The 15,817-nt window shown below is 37.0% G+C and overlaps 1 pseudogene; it reads left to right on the top strand.

The window, feature by feature from the left end:
- Positions 1-11,951: 11,951 nt before the first annotated feature.
- LOC111920045 (phosphate transporter PHO1 homolog 9-like) lies at positions 11,952-15,158 on the top strand (annotated as a pseudogene).
- The last annotated feature ends 659 nt before the right edge of the window (positions 15,159-15,817 follow it).

The following is a 15,817-nucleotide window of genomic DNA, read 5'->3' on the forward strand; positions in this document are numbered from 1 at the left end:
AATCAGAAAAATTAAAAAAATCCAAAAATAGTGTTATTTCTGTTCAGAAAAATCGAAAATCCAAAAAATATTTTTGTTTTTGTTTTAATTTGTGTGCTAAGTTTTCTTTTAGTTTTTTTTTTTCGTCTTGAAAAGTGATTTCAGGTGTAGATGAGACTCATGGAGTTTGTGTTGAAGATTTCTGAGCCAAAGCCTCGTCCGTGAGCATCGAAGAATTCGCATTCGAAGGAGCAAGAAATGAAGATTATTCTTTCAACATTCAATCCTTCAACCCCAGAAGCAAGGTGAAGCTGCAATTGAAGATTATGTGACGGATTGCATTGAAGCCTCCTTAATCAGTCTGCTGCTATTGTTGTACGTGCTGAAGTGATCTAGAAGATTTGTTCTCTCTGATGTTCTCTCTGAAGATTCTCAAGCTGAAAGCGCTATCTTTCAAGAATCAATACGTCAAGCTTCCTCACCCAATGTGCGTTCAATGCCAAATTCTGAAGAAAACCTCAAGTGCTCAAGATGAAGTCATTCATTGAAGATTCATATGTTCATCCTGATGCTGTGAAGAAATCGAAGGTTAAAGCTGAAGCCAAGCTCCCATTAAAGATTGACAAGAAGAGCCAGCTACTTTTTAGGGGGATCTTGTTGGGTCATTAAGAAAAGAAAGCTATAAACCAAGGGGGAGATTGTTGGGTCAAAATATGGTTTATACTTTACTTTTATGGGCAATTATATTTTTGTGTAATATTTTATGAATTTATGGCCTAGTTTACGGCTGAGTTTACGGCCGTAAACACCTTACGGCCGTAAACTCATTTACGGCCCATGTGTTATCCGGCCCATATTCAAGTATAAATAGAGGTGTTAGGGTGAGGAGTAGAATTTTATGAACCCTAAGGAGTTTATGGCCAGAGAGAAACAGGAGCTTTTATTTGTGTGTGAATCTTTTGTATCCGGATCTTCATTCATATCAATACATACAAAGATTCATATTATTCTTCTTCTCCTTCTCTTCTACTTGATCTGACATCACCCGTTTGATTGGGATTCCGCACCATCAAACGAATCTGATTGATACACAGGCAGATTTAGGGACTTACAGAAGATTGTCCACTTATCCTCTATAGCAGCAACAGGTGGGTGGAGGGATTAGCCCCGATATCGATCTACCTAATATAAATAGTAACCTTAGACCTCCATAGATGGTCATCGACCACTGGTGCTAATCAGTGGGGTTCGGAATGATTAGTCCCGCCGAGATATCCCATTGAACCGGGATAGGAAAGATAATTTACACAGAAAGTACTAATAAATCATCCTCGCAAGTCGAGATACAAGTATTCAGGTAAGTGAATACAGGATAATGCATCTACGTAACAGTGTTCATGTATGGTATTCATGTAAGTGTGTTCATGTATCAGGTAAGTATATGTAAACATATTCATGTATCAGGTAAGCATATGCATATTTACTCATGTATCAGGTAATGTACTGGTATAGACTCATGAATGAACTGACTCTTGTGTGATTCCTTGTAATAGGAATAATGTTTGATATCTTCAAATTATCCCTATTATAATTTACTAAAAGGTAATTGGTTGTTCAAGTAGGTTTATACACTCTTACTACTCAAGGGTGTGAGAAACTAAATGAAAGATGTAAACTATAACATCAATACATATATAAGAATATAAGTGTATATGCATAGTTTAGTTCAAGAATGTAAAATGGTTTTGTAAGACATTTAAGGGTTTTGAACAAATATAAAAGTGAATTGATGTCATTTTGATTAACATTTCAAAAGTAATACATTTGATAACAAAGTATAATAAAGATAGGAACCATTTCATGCATCACATTTTGTAGTATGTGAAATCTGTTGAATGAAAACACAGTTATAAAATACATATAGATGATTTAATAACATGTTGTTTTCTACTTGTATTCCCCCCCCCCCATTAAAGCATTTAAAATCATTTAAACATTGATTAGGGGTATGAACTCACCTGTAGATGGTGGTTTGGATGAACTGGACGGTGTAGGATTGTTAGGTGTCAAGTGAGGACTTGTATACACACACGATCCTAATGAACATATAATCACACATATATGCACTCAATTAGTCTTAAATTACTAATTGATAATGTTAAGACATCCTAGAACATAATAAACACTTATGTAAGTGTTATAAGCCCTTAGGATTGCATCTAGACTATTGTGGGACAAGGCACTTGGGTTTAGGGTTCCAAAGGACCCTATACTTGAGTTTACTCTCCATATAACCTCACACATGGAGTTTACGGTTGTAAACTCTTGAGTTTACGGCCGTAAACTCCCAAAATTGGTGGTATTTTGTGTTTTGAAGTTCAAAATGATTCCTAGAATTATTCCAACTTGGTGGTTAAATTCTTGGAAGGGTTTAAGGCATAGAAACACCCCTTTGAGGATTTTACGGCCTTAAGGCCATCTCCTTTAGAGTTTGTGGCCGTAAACTCTTAAGGATGGGTGTGTTTGATGCTTTCAAGTATCATACACATGTAGTATAGGTCTTAAACTTTTATCCCAAGCATATGAAGGCCTTAGGCACACTTTGGTGCCCTTCTTTGATGTTCACGGCCCAAGAACCTTATTAGGACCGTGAACTCACTTTGAGGGGTGATTTTGATGTGTTTTGGTCCTTCATTTAAGTGGAAACAATTTCTAGTAAATGTCTAAGGCTTTAGGTGCCTTAAAAGCACCCTTTTGTCCATGATTTTGGAGTTCACGGTCCAAGATCATCTTGGGCCGTGAACACCTAAACTTGGGTGATTCTTTGTTGTTTTCTTGTCCCTAACACACATATATATGAGTCCAAGGTATTATCATATCACAAGGGAAGGTCTAGGCATTGTTTCGGGAGTTTACCGCCCAAGAACACCTTGGGGAGTAAACTCCTAAATCTAGTGATTTAGCCATCTAAATCATGTTATAAACACATAATAAGCTTTCTAACACTACTATAGAGAGTTACTCACGTTTTGGTATAAAAACCCGAAGATCCGTGAGAGAGAAAATGGCTTTTCTCTAGTTGGAAATGCGAATAATGAATGAATTTGGTTCAGAATTCTATTTATAGTCCTGAGATATTTTTGGCAGAAAATATTTTTATTCCTGAAATGATTTCTCATATAACAGAGTGTTGGAATAACAGTGTTGCACTAAACCCTAGTGCATCCACTCTCCTGATATCTCCTGAAGTGTAAACCCTGAATTACTCAAACTTACACGAAAAAGTCTGAAAATTAACTATGACTGCTATAACTTCTATTGAAGTGATATTGTTTGTACAGAAAGGAAATTTCAGGTTGTCACAATGAAGAATAACTTGACGAGTTGTTCACACAACTCGGCGAGTCAGGGCAGTACATGAGTATCGGTTGATGATGAACTCGACGAGTTGTTCATACAACTCGGCGAGTCGGATGTGGATTCAGTCGGTGTTCTTTTAGAAGGAAGACTCGTCGAGTATTCGCCTAACTTGACGAGTAAAGACGGGTATGAGGTCTGATGGAAGGATAGGCACTCGACGAGTTGGCGAGCCAACTCGGCGAGTCAGGTCAACTGGAAGTTGACTTTGACTTTGACTTGGTCAAGGGGTAAAATTGTCATTTTACCCTAAGGGTAGATGTCAGTTTCTGACTAAGTGTTTTGTGGGAATTATAGCCGGAGGATTTCCGGAGCAGCAGCGACATCAGTCAGAGGATTCCTGCACAGTTCAACAGCTACTACAAGGTGAGTTACCTTCCAGGAGCGGTAGATGATTGTCTATGTGATATCATCTAGGTTTGATACTGCATGATATGTTATATGCTAGCATGATATGTTGTATGTGATAGTAGTAGAGTTCGGTTGTTAGGACCGAAGGGTAGTCAGACACCCCAGATACGTCTGACGGTATGTGATGATATGTTTGCATGTTGGCTTGTATGTTATATGTGATAGAGGTAGTAGGAGGGGGACCAGTCCCTGAGGTTCAGTTGTTAGGACCAATGGGTAGTCAGCACCCCAGAATGGCTCGACACGGGTAGGTCAGCGCCCCAGAATTGCTTGACACGAGTAGGACGGCACCCTAGAATGGCCGCATGGGTAGGTCGACACCCCAGAATGGCCGTACCGGGTAGGTCGGGCACCCTAGAAATGCCTGGCAGTATGTATGTGATATGATTGTATGGTATGTGGTACGATGGGGGAACTCACTAAGCTTCGTGCTTACAGTTTTCAGTTTTGGTTTCAGGTACCTCTTTAGCGAAGAGGAAGGAGCTGGCGCGGTAGCGACACATCATACACACACACTTTGGTTTTTCGCATTATGAGATGTTCTGGGATTGTACTCTGACATTATTATTATTCTCATGTTTTGGGTTTTCTGACACGAGATATGTTTTATGAAATGATATGATCGGATGATGTTTTACTACAAATGTTTTACAAACTACTTAATTTAAATGAAATTTTTGGGCGTGAAAATTGGATCGTTACAAGTTGATATCAGAGCCCTGGTTTGAGGGATTCGGACACACCTTCGGGGGCGTCTGGACTCAAACCGAGGGATTAAAAGATTTTATAAGAAGATAGTTTTCTAAAGAATAAAACATAAGAGATTTTGTGCACGACCGGCCAAGCTCAAGTAAGTATTCCCCAAAGTACCCATACAAGTTTATGTTACGTTATCAATTTCAGTAGAACAGCATGCTAGAATAGGACTAAGGATCTAGGAGTGATGCCTTATAGCCTATTTATGTTATGCCTGATAGTATGAGCTTAGCATTGTATGCTAGTGCAGTTCCTGTTATGAGGATAGAGTTGCTTGAGATTGTTTCCTTTTTCCGAATGTTGTTTGCTTTGTGCTTTGTGGGCTGTGAGTGATGGGAGTTAGCTGTCAGGTGAATACGTTAAAGTCACATGTGATCAGGGTTGAATAATCTCAAAGTGTTGGATTTGACCCTATGGCGTAGCTCTTGTTTGAGTTCTAACCATTGTAGGGATGAGTCCTTTACTCGAAGGATTATCCGAGCCTCGTTGCATGTGATTGTATTCAGGTAATGGCTAATTGACATTACAAAAAGACCTTCAGTAGCTGAGGACCGGTTTGGGTGGAGTCAGAGGTTTCCTAGGGTAAGCCTAGGATAAGAGTAGCAGAGATCAGCAGTGGTAAAAGGGATCTGGTGGAGTCAAGGCAGTCCTTGAGGAAGGTACGGATAGATGTGGAAGGTAGTATGGGCCCGTACTACTGAAAGCAGAGGATCCGTACCCGACTTGAGGAAGGCTAAGACAAGACCGGGGAACTTGTAATAGAGGTGATCCCTTTAAAGATATCAGTATAGTTGCCTGTATGTATTGCAGAATGGTGGTACTACGTCAGAGGCCAGCAGTTGGTAGTTTTGGAGAGGGATCGGGTTTGGGATCAGGTTCCGACCCAGCATATGAGAGGCTACGCGAGTTCATTGCGTCAGAGATCACCAGAGGCATCCTTGAGTCGACCCCCATCATTTTCGGGTCGATCAAGGAAGGGATATATAGCTGAGCTGATGGAGGACCGCCTTAGGGCGTTCAAGAGTGACATGACATCTGGCCAGTCAGGATCTTACACACTGTCCTTTAAGGACTTCAGGGGCAGTGGTGCACCGGATTTCCATGGGGTGAAGGACCCCATAGCTGCCAGGCGGTGGATTGTAGACATCGAGTCTGCATAGTTGACTAGCTTCTGCCCCGAGGGGTCGAAGGTGAGATATGCAACAGGATGTTTACGAGACCGAGCTTGAGATTGGTGGGAGTTCGTCGGTGACTCATTGGGAGCCTCGGCTGTTGAGGCTATGACCTAGTCGGACTTTGTGACCGGGTTCAGGGTAGAGTTTACGCCGGCTGTCGAGCTTCAGCAGCTGGCCAGGGAGTTTTTGGATATGAGGCAGATGATGGAGACTGTGGCGGAGATCACCGCCAAGTTCCGGGAGAGGGCATTGCTGGTGCCCCAGTATGCGGGATACGAGGATATGAGGAGGACCCGCTATCATGACATGTTGCGAGCCGAAATACGGGAGCATGTTAGTTTTTCAGCTTGCCCTACCCTGGAGTCTATGATTGCTAGGGCGAAGGAGAGGGAGATTGATCTGAAGCATGTCTGGAAGAGGAAATTAGAGGAGGGGCAGTCGATGGGGGCTTCGGGGAAGAAGCCCAAGGGATCGGATGATAGGCCGAAAGGCCAGTCAGGACCGGGCCGCTGCAGGAAATGCGGTAGGCCACATGAGGGGGCGTGTAGACTGGGATCGTCGGGCTGTTACAAGTGCAACAAGACGGGGCATTTCAGCAGGGATTGTACTTCCCCTGTATCGGTTATTCAGACATCTGAGTTGCTGTGTTTCCACTGCAACCAGAGGGGCCACAAGAAGGCCAATTGCCCCCAGTTGACATCAACATCAGTGCCGGTGAAGGCGCCAACTCCAGTGACCCTGCGGATCACTGATGGCCGGCAGGGCAAGGCAGAGGCTCTAGTGGTGAGGAGCCGGACATTCCAGTTGACTACCAAGGAGGCACACGCTGCACCCAATGTGGTGACGGGGTTGTTCCATGTGAACGTTATTCCAGTTCAGGTATTGTTTGATTCGGGCACTACCCGATCGTTTGTTTCCCTTACGCTCAACAAGAGATTTTCCGAGTCTTCAGGCATGTTGGATTGCCCTCTAGACGTACAGATTGCGGATGACCGTTCGGTGCGAGCATTGACGGTGTTCCGGGATTGTGTGCTGAGGATATTTGAGGAGAGTTATATAGTGGATCTGGTTCCCATACCTTTGTGTGGGAACAAGGTTATTATCGATATGGATTGGTTAAGCCCCAATGGGGCAGTGATCGACTACGCGCAGCAGTTGGTGCGGATCAGGACCCCAAGTGGGGAAGATCTGGTGGTTCAGGGCGAGAAGCCACAAGGACGACCAGCCCTATGTTCAGCAGCGAGAGCTAGGCGTTACCTCCAGCAGGGTTGCGCAGGTTATGTCGCGTATGTTATGGATACCCGAGAGGCGGGTAGAGCGACGGTGGGCGAGGTGCCCGTAGTACGAGAGTTCGCGGACGTATTCCCCGAGGAGCTGCCTGGGATACCTCCGGAGTGCCAGGTGGAGTTCAGGATCGACCTAGTCCCTGGTGCGGCTCCGATAGCCAAGGCACCCTATCGGGTTGCTCCTCCCGAGATGCAGGAGTTGTCTACGCAGCTGCAGGAGTTGCTAGACAAGGGATTTATCAGGCCAAGTAGTTCGCCTTGGGGAGCTCCGATTCTGTTTGTGAAGAAGAAGGACGGGTCGCATCGTATGTGTATAGACAGGACATAGTCATCTGTCATTAATACGGGAGTATGGATTTAGACACAAACCAATTGTCCCTCATCTGAGAGTAAGAAAATAGGTACAATCAAGGACTCGAGAGCATGGATTAGATCCGGAGTAAGAGGTCAAATTTAAGGTCCGTGAGTATGGATAGTCTCGTTGTGAGGACTGACGGGGTAGGGTAAGAGTTGATTATATATATGGGGAAATCGTATATTGTGTGAATTTATATATATATATATATATATATATATATATATATATATATATATATATATATGTATAACATTGTGGGATTGAAATCCCTATGTACTCACCAGGTTTCCCAACCCAACCCACTTAGTTTATTTATATCACATGTGTTGATATAAAGTCACATTACACTGAGAGATTTAAAAGAGATGTAGATCACTAGTTGTAATGAATGTAAGTTCTATTTATGCTTATGTTTCTGTATTGACGATGACATCCCAAATGTTTTAAAAGTGAATAAAAATATATTTCTTTAGAAATGCTTTAATAACGCAATTATCATGTTTTTCTGGGAAAAAATTCCACAACATTTTTATTAAAAGAGATACTCTGATTTTTATAAAGCTTAAACAAAATCGGTCTTTTCTGGCCGTAAAAATGGGGATGACACACAAATACTTCCATTAAGGCCTAATTCTGCTAAAACCTTCAAAGTGTCATAACTCACTCATCTTAAGTCCGTTTCTAACGAACCTTATGTCCACGAAAAGGTGGCGAGAAACCCTACACTCTTGGCAACACCCCAGGCCTTAAAACCTTCCGAACAAAACCCAACACCCATAAAAGACTAATATATCAATTTACAGTCATATCATCGGCTTCCGAAGACACAACCGAGTACATGGATCACTTTAACCATGGCAACTACATCCAAAATGGGCTAAATCCTTCCTTTCCCGGTGCCCTAAACCCCATGACAACTGATGATTGGGCCGCAACCCCAAGCAACAAGGCAGATCTGAAACCGAGTGTTACATTCAGACACACTTTATAGTGTGCCTGAACTTAATTTTAGGACTGATCTTTTTTTACAAGAAAATGATTTTCTGAAAAAAAATTTATAAAAAAAGAGGGTGCGATGCAAAATGATATTGCCAAATTTATACATATATTTGGTACTTATTGAGTTAAATTACATTTTTGTAACACCCGGGTTCTTGAGATATATTTTATTTACTTATTTGTGAGTTTTGGGGGTTGCCACGACGTGGTGGAGGAACCACCACGACGTTTCGAGGGAAAATTGGTCATGAACTTCATTTAGGCCACCACGGTGTGGCATTCTTTTGGCCATGGCGGTGCAACCGTCTGGAGGTCTAAACCCTAAATTCCGGGTTTTTGCACCTTATTTAAAGGAAGTATGAGTTATGGTTTCACCTCTTAATAACCTCCAACACCTAGAAACCTAAACCCTAACCCTTGTTGAAGCTCTTGACTCATTTGGTGTGTTTTTGTGTCCTTATAAGGAAGAATAAGGAGCTTTTGTGCATAGATCAAGCAAGCTACTTATCTCTACTCCTTGTGTGCATCTTCTGGATCATTTGTGAGTTCTCAAGTTTTCATCTTGATGATGTTTAAATTATAGATTTAGGTTATTTGTATGTTTTGGTCTATAGTTAAGTTTTGGATGGTTAAAAGAGATAAAGTTTGCAACTTTATAGCTCACTTTGGTCCCTTGGTCATCATTTCTGGATCTATGAATTGGTAAGGTCTTGTTTCCACATTTCTACGATGGAACTCGAGCCCTCAACCTCAACTATTCTTTAATTCCACATGTATCCACGATAAGACTTGCACCTTGAACTTCAAGAAGGGACAACAAACTAATAATAAATAGTCAAAATAAACTAATAGAGTGGAGTGTGGACTTGAAGTAATACAACATTGTAGTAATACAGCTACACATAACATGGAGAAAGAGACATGATAGGCGTAAAATCTGTATGGAATAAGAGCATCCACTATGTGTAACTATGTGAGGTCCAAGACATATTTGAAGTACTCCAAGAATTTCTCTCCCATAGTGAGTTTATATTTAATCTAATGTGTCATGGACTCTTACAAATTGAACAACTTCAAGAGAGGATGAGTTCCTAACAAGTGGGTACATGATTAGACAAATTAAACTCAAGATATGGTTGATAGGTTGTAGATGAAGCATATATTAAATATTGATGACGATGATATTGATTATTAATATTGATATTGGTTTTGTATTTAATTTTTATAATAAACTAAAAACAAGTATAAAACTTTTTCTTCATTTTTTTTAAAGATTTAGAAACCATGACTTGTTTTTTTTTTCTATCTTTTTTGTGATTTTTTTTTATCTTGTCTTGTATTATATATATATATATATATATATATATATATATATTAATTGTTTGTTTTATTATTTAAAATATAAATAAATGATTGTTACTCATTTATTAACTTGTAATTTTTTTATAAATAATGAAGATAGTTTATAAAATATTAGAGCTGACAAAAATCGATTTAATCCGAATTCAATCCAAAATTAATGGGTTGGGTTGAGATTTTCAACCTATTTAAGTTGAATGAGTCAACCCGTTCAACCTATTTAATTAAATATTTTGGGTTATGTAAATAATATATATTTAATTTGATAATTAATTGAATATTATCACGTATTAATCAAAGTATTAATTTATAAATTATAATATTGTATTATTATTTATATGATTAAAAAAATATAATCATAAGTCTCATTTTTTTTAGTACCAACAATACTGGTAACTCATCAAAATCACTTCGAAATTAAACATTTTCAATGTTAATTTAAGTGGTGTAATCTTTGGTTAATTTGTTTTTTTAGATCGGTTAAACTAAGTTTAATCAATTTATGTAGTAGGTTAAGTCGGAAACTACATAAACATGTCAACTGATTAGAATTTATTTATCTAAAAGGTTGGATTAGATTAAAAATATCAACTTATTTAAATAAAGAAATTGAATTAGTGAGTTAAGTTTGAAAAACCCAATTAATAAATGGATTGAATCCGAACCCGCTCTATAAAATATACATGTTTATGAATTGGTGATATATATTAAAATAAAAAATATATAAAAAAGTAAGTTTGAATATATGAGGAGGCTGTAATGTAGCTAATAGTACAACCTTCAAAGAACAAGGTACAACGTCCCACTGCCAGTAACTTCTTTTCTCTTTGACCAATTCTTTTTTGCTTTCCATTTGACTCTTTACCCTATTTTAGGCTCCTTTTTTAGTTCAATTAATCTACAGTTAAAATCATAGCTAATAATATAGGGATAATGTCATAAAAAACCTTAAGTTTGGCAGAAAATGTCGGTTTTACCCTTCGACAGATTTTTGGTTCGTTTATACCGCAAACTTGTCATTTTTTTGTCGGTTTTGCCCTTGTTACCTACAATAGCAGGTTTTCAGGTTACTCTGACTTATTTTTTGTGAAAAAACCCTTAAGTTTACAAATATTTTGCAAAAAAACCCTTAAGATTATAAACATATAAAATATAAATATATATTCAAAATTTTATAAAACTAAATAGTTTTCTACTGAAACATATTTTAAGTTTTATGTACGGTAAATTTTATATTTGTTCAATATAAAGTTTTTATATTTAAATTTTAAAAAAGTTACCTAGTTTTATCAAAATGTAAATATTTATTAATTAATATTTCAACTTTTCAAAGCAATATTAAAAAACGTCTGTTTGCTAATAATAATATGACATTAGTTATATTCAATTAATTTTTTTTAAAGAAAAATAAAAATATTTTATATGTCTAAAAGATTTGTATTTCAGAAATAATAAACTATCATATTTTTTTTATAAAAATAAATATATTTATATAATAAATTGGACAAATATATTTATATTTTATATGTTTAAATTGTTTATATTTATTTTTGATGTTTAAAATGTTTATGATATTTTTATAAAAAAATGATAATATTATTATGTATTTAAACATATAAAAAATATGATATGTTAGTATTTCTGAAATACAAACCTTTTAAACATATAAAATATTTTTATTTACCTTTTAAAAAAATTAATTGAATACTTGATATCATATTATTCATATTAACTATTTTAGCATAATTAATTATTAACTAACAAATGTTTTTTAATTTTGTTTTGAAAAGTTGAAGTATTAATTAAGAAATATATTCAAATTTTGTTAAAACTAGGTAACTTTTTTTAAAATTTAAATATAAAAGGTTTATATCAAACAAATATAAAATAATTCATAATTAAGAAATATATTCAAATTTTGTTTATAATCTTAAGGGTTTTTTTGCAAAATATTTGTAAACTTAAGGGTTTTTTCGAAAAAAAATAATTCATAATAACCTGGAAACCTGCTATTGCAGGTAACAAGGGCAAACCCAACAAAAAAATGACAAATTTGCGGTATAAATGAACCAAAAATCTACCGAATGGTAAAACCGACATTTTCTGTCAAACTTAAGGCTTTTTATGACATTATCCCAATAATATAACCTGCAATTCACAAGGTATAATTAAGTCCATATGTGAAATACAAGGTCCAACATTAGAGATGAAACTCATCTGAGATCCCAATGCCGGCCAACAAAACTTACTATTGCCTCCCTTGATTTTAATTAAGAAAAACACACATACACACATACGTTAACATTATCCAAATGAAATTCGGAAAGGAATTTACTTCTCAGATGGTGCCTGAATGGGAGGAAGCTTACATGAACTACAATTACCTCAAGACAATCTTGAAAGAAATCTTGACTTTCAGGCGACGGAGGCAGCAGAACCAGACACCTCCAGCGCATTTCTCGTCACCAAAAACATACGTCTTGAAAAGGAGATCTTTTTACAGAGCTTTTAGTGGATTGACGAATCGATATAACAATGAGGACGAAGCATATAACAACGAGGACGAAGCAATTCTTGTGAGTGAAACAGAGATGGAAGAACAACCAGCGGAGTGCCGGAGTCACCAAACTCATGTGCTTCACCGGTCATCAGAGGAAGGAGCTGAGAATGAACTTGTGTTCTTCAAAGTACTTGATGATGAATTTAAAAAGGTGAACAACTTCTATAGAGGCAAGGTGGAGGAGGTAGTGATGGAGGCTGAGGAATTGAACAAACAAATGGATGCTCTCGTTGCTCTTCGAGTCAAAATCAATGATCCCCATTTTCAGACTTCATCTACAGCATTCAACTCAGGTGTATAATCACTCAAGAACAAGGTGAAAACATATGTTGTTTAGATATTTTTACTAATTTTGAATGTTTTAAGGTCCATAGCCATTGGAGGAGATTGACGAACTTGAAGAAAGACCAGAAAAGGAACACAATAAGATGGTTTCCCTAGAAATTCTAAATAGCGTAAAGATCAATGTCATACAAGAATCTGCCATATCCACCTTGAAAAACATTTTAATTGGCACAAAATCCGACTTATCATTCACCAAAGAAGAACTCAGAAATGCACAGACGAAACTGAGACAGGCTTTTGTAGAGTTCCACCGAAAACTCCGCCTTCTGAAAAGCTACTCGTAAGCCCTTCTGTTCGATTGCCAATCAACATAAACAAAATTGTTGAGTTTTCTTTCTCGTTTCACAGTTTCTTGAATCAATTGGCCTTCTCCAAGATCATGAAGAAGTTCGATAAGGTCTTGAATTCTTGATTTTGATCATAACCTGTGTTGTGTTTGTATGGCGGGGGATCAAAATTTGACATTTTATTAATCATTGGTGTAGATCACATCAAGAAACGCCTCAAAAACTTATCTACAGATGGTTGAGAATTCTTATTTCGGCCAATCTGATGATGTAAGATTCAAGAAGTCGCCATTGTTTTGCTTTAAATTTACAGATTAATCAAGATTCGATAAGTCCCATGATTCTTTTGGTTCTAATTTCAGGTTGTGAAACTCATGGAAAGAGTAGAAGCAGCGTTCATAAAACACTTTTCCAACGCAAATCGGCGTCAAGGAATGAGAGACCTGAGGCCAAGATCTAAAAGAGACAAGCATCGAATAACATTTTTTATTGGTAATTAAGCTATCGTTTACCTTAGAAATTACAAAAAAAAATCGTGAATGTTTGTTAATTTTGATCTAATGTAACAACTTATCCATACAGGTTGTTTTTTCGGATGCTCGATAGCACTTGCAGTGGCAGTTTCCTTAACGATACACATTAGAGAACTTCTCGTAAGTGAAGGACGTGACCAATACATGACAAACATATTTCCATTATACAGTTTGTTCGCATACATCATATTACATATGCTAATGTTTGCTATAACTGTATACTTTTGGAAACGTTTTCGTGTCAATTACGCCTTCATTTTCGGATTCAAGCCAAATACAGAATTGGGTTATAAAGAAATCCTACTTCTCGCATCTGGTTTATCAGTACTCACTCTTGCAGCCGTACTCTCGAATCTTGAAATGGAAATGGACGAAAGAACTCAAAGTTTCAAAGCCATCACAGAACTTGTCCCTCTAGGATTGGTAATTGTAAGTAATTTCTATAGTTTGCTCAAGTCTCTCAAAGTCTAAAAGTCTCATCACTTCTATGAAGTTGTAACCTGTGTTTTGCAGGTTGTACTTGCGATAACATTTTGTCCGTTTAACATCATTTATCGAACAAACCGGTTCTTCTTCATCACATGTATATGGCGCTGTGTTTTTGCTCCTCTTTATGAGATCACTTTCCCCGACTTCTTTTTGGCTGATCAGTTAACCAGTCAGGTTCAGTTACTCAGGGTTTTTGAATTCTATGTATGCTACTATGGTTTTGGAGACTTCAAGAGGAGATCAAATACATGTACCCAAAGCGATGTCTATCAGATTCTTTTTATATTAGTCGCGGTTGTCCCTTACTGGTTTCGCTTTCTACAGGTAACTTAACTGATGAAATTTAGTGATTAATTATAAAAAAGTGTTCATTGCCTATAAAAGGAGTGCCAGATTTTAGTTCTAAAGGTGTTCAAATCAATACATTTTATGTAATGATTTGTTAAAATGTAGTATGAATTTTCTCTATAATTTTGGGAGGGTTTTTGGGAATCTTTGAGACCATTTTCTTTACATGAACTTTTAATTTTGGTGTTTTGTGTTAGTGTGTTCGACGAGTGTGTGAACAGAAAGAGTACAATCAAACTGCAAATGCACTAAAGTACTTGTCGACAATTCTTGCTGTTATTACAAGGACGATTTATGTTCAAAATAGAGGAATGAGTATGAGAATCATTGTTGCAACAAGTTCAGGTGTGGCTACAATTTTCAACACCTACTGGGATATTGCCAAGGACTGGGGTCTTCTTTGTAGGAACTCCAAGAACCCCTGGTTAAGAGATAGACTCATTATATCAAATAAATCAGTCTACTTTGTAGCAATGGTATAAATATTATATATCGTGAACCATGTCCTTTTTGGCTATCTTTAGTTTCTGAGATTTGTTCATGATTTTGTTGGTATTAAATGTGATACTAAGACTTGCGTGGATGCAAACGGCGTTGGATTTCCATGAAGCTCATGCACTGCATCGAAGCACAGTGATATTTATGTTTGCTAGTTTGGAGATCATTCGTCGTGGTATATGGAACTTTTTCAGGTTGGAAAATGAGCATTTGAATAATGTAGGGCAATTTCGAGCTTTTAAGTCGGTGCCGTTGCCTTTTAGCTACGAGGATGGAGACAAGGAACTATGATTTATTATGGAAAAAAACCAAAGTCTTTGTAGCCTAATTGTATCAATTGTTTTGTGTCCTAATAGTATCAAGTGTGTTGAAAAGCTGCCCCTCAATTAAGTCAAATATGTATAAAAACTAAAGAGTAAGGGCTATATAACATCTAACTTTTTGAACTGTTCACGTATTACATTTTTACTTACGGTATTAAGTCATAAGAGTTAAATGTGATCAACTTCAACAAGTTTAATGTTATATAATATACAAAAATAACAACTAAATGTGAATAAAATCAATAGTTCATTACCCCAAAAGTCATTTTCCCAAAAAAATATACGATAAATGTGAACAATACCTTCATTGACTTTGCTAATCTTAATTATGTCAATTTAAATGTAACTAACCCGCTAAACTTTAAAAGTTATTGGCATGTATATTTATGTAGTTATGAGAAATGGAAATTGATTAATTGAATGGAGCAGGACATAGCAACCAAATAAGATTAAAACGAAAAAAAATGATAACATGAGGTTTTTCGTTATTTATTTATATTATGTTTAATTCTTTTAAACTTTTAAACATGACTAATCGTATTTTAACAAAATTAACTATTAGTTGGTAGTGGATAACTGAAAGCTGGAAGTTGTACATTTTATTTGTTATATGTAGGAGTGATCATGATGTTGTTCGGTGCGGTTTTTGGATCAAACCGAACCGCAAACTGCAAGTTGTGATTATTTACAGGGA

The sequence above is a fragment of the Lactuca sativa genome, chromosome 2 (assembly GCF_002870075.4).
Source record: "Lactuca sativa cultivar Salinas chromosome 2, Lsat_Salinas_v11, whole genome shotgun sequence".
NCBI classification, from domain to species: Eukaryota; Viridiplantae; Streptophyta; class Magnoliopsida; order Asterales; family Asteraceae; genus Lactuca; species Lactuca sativa.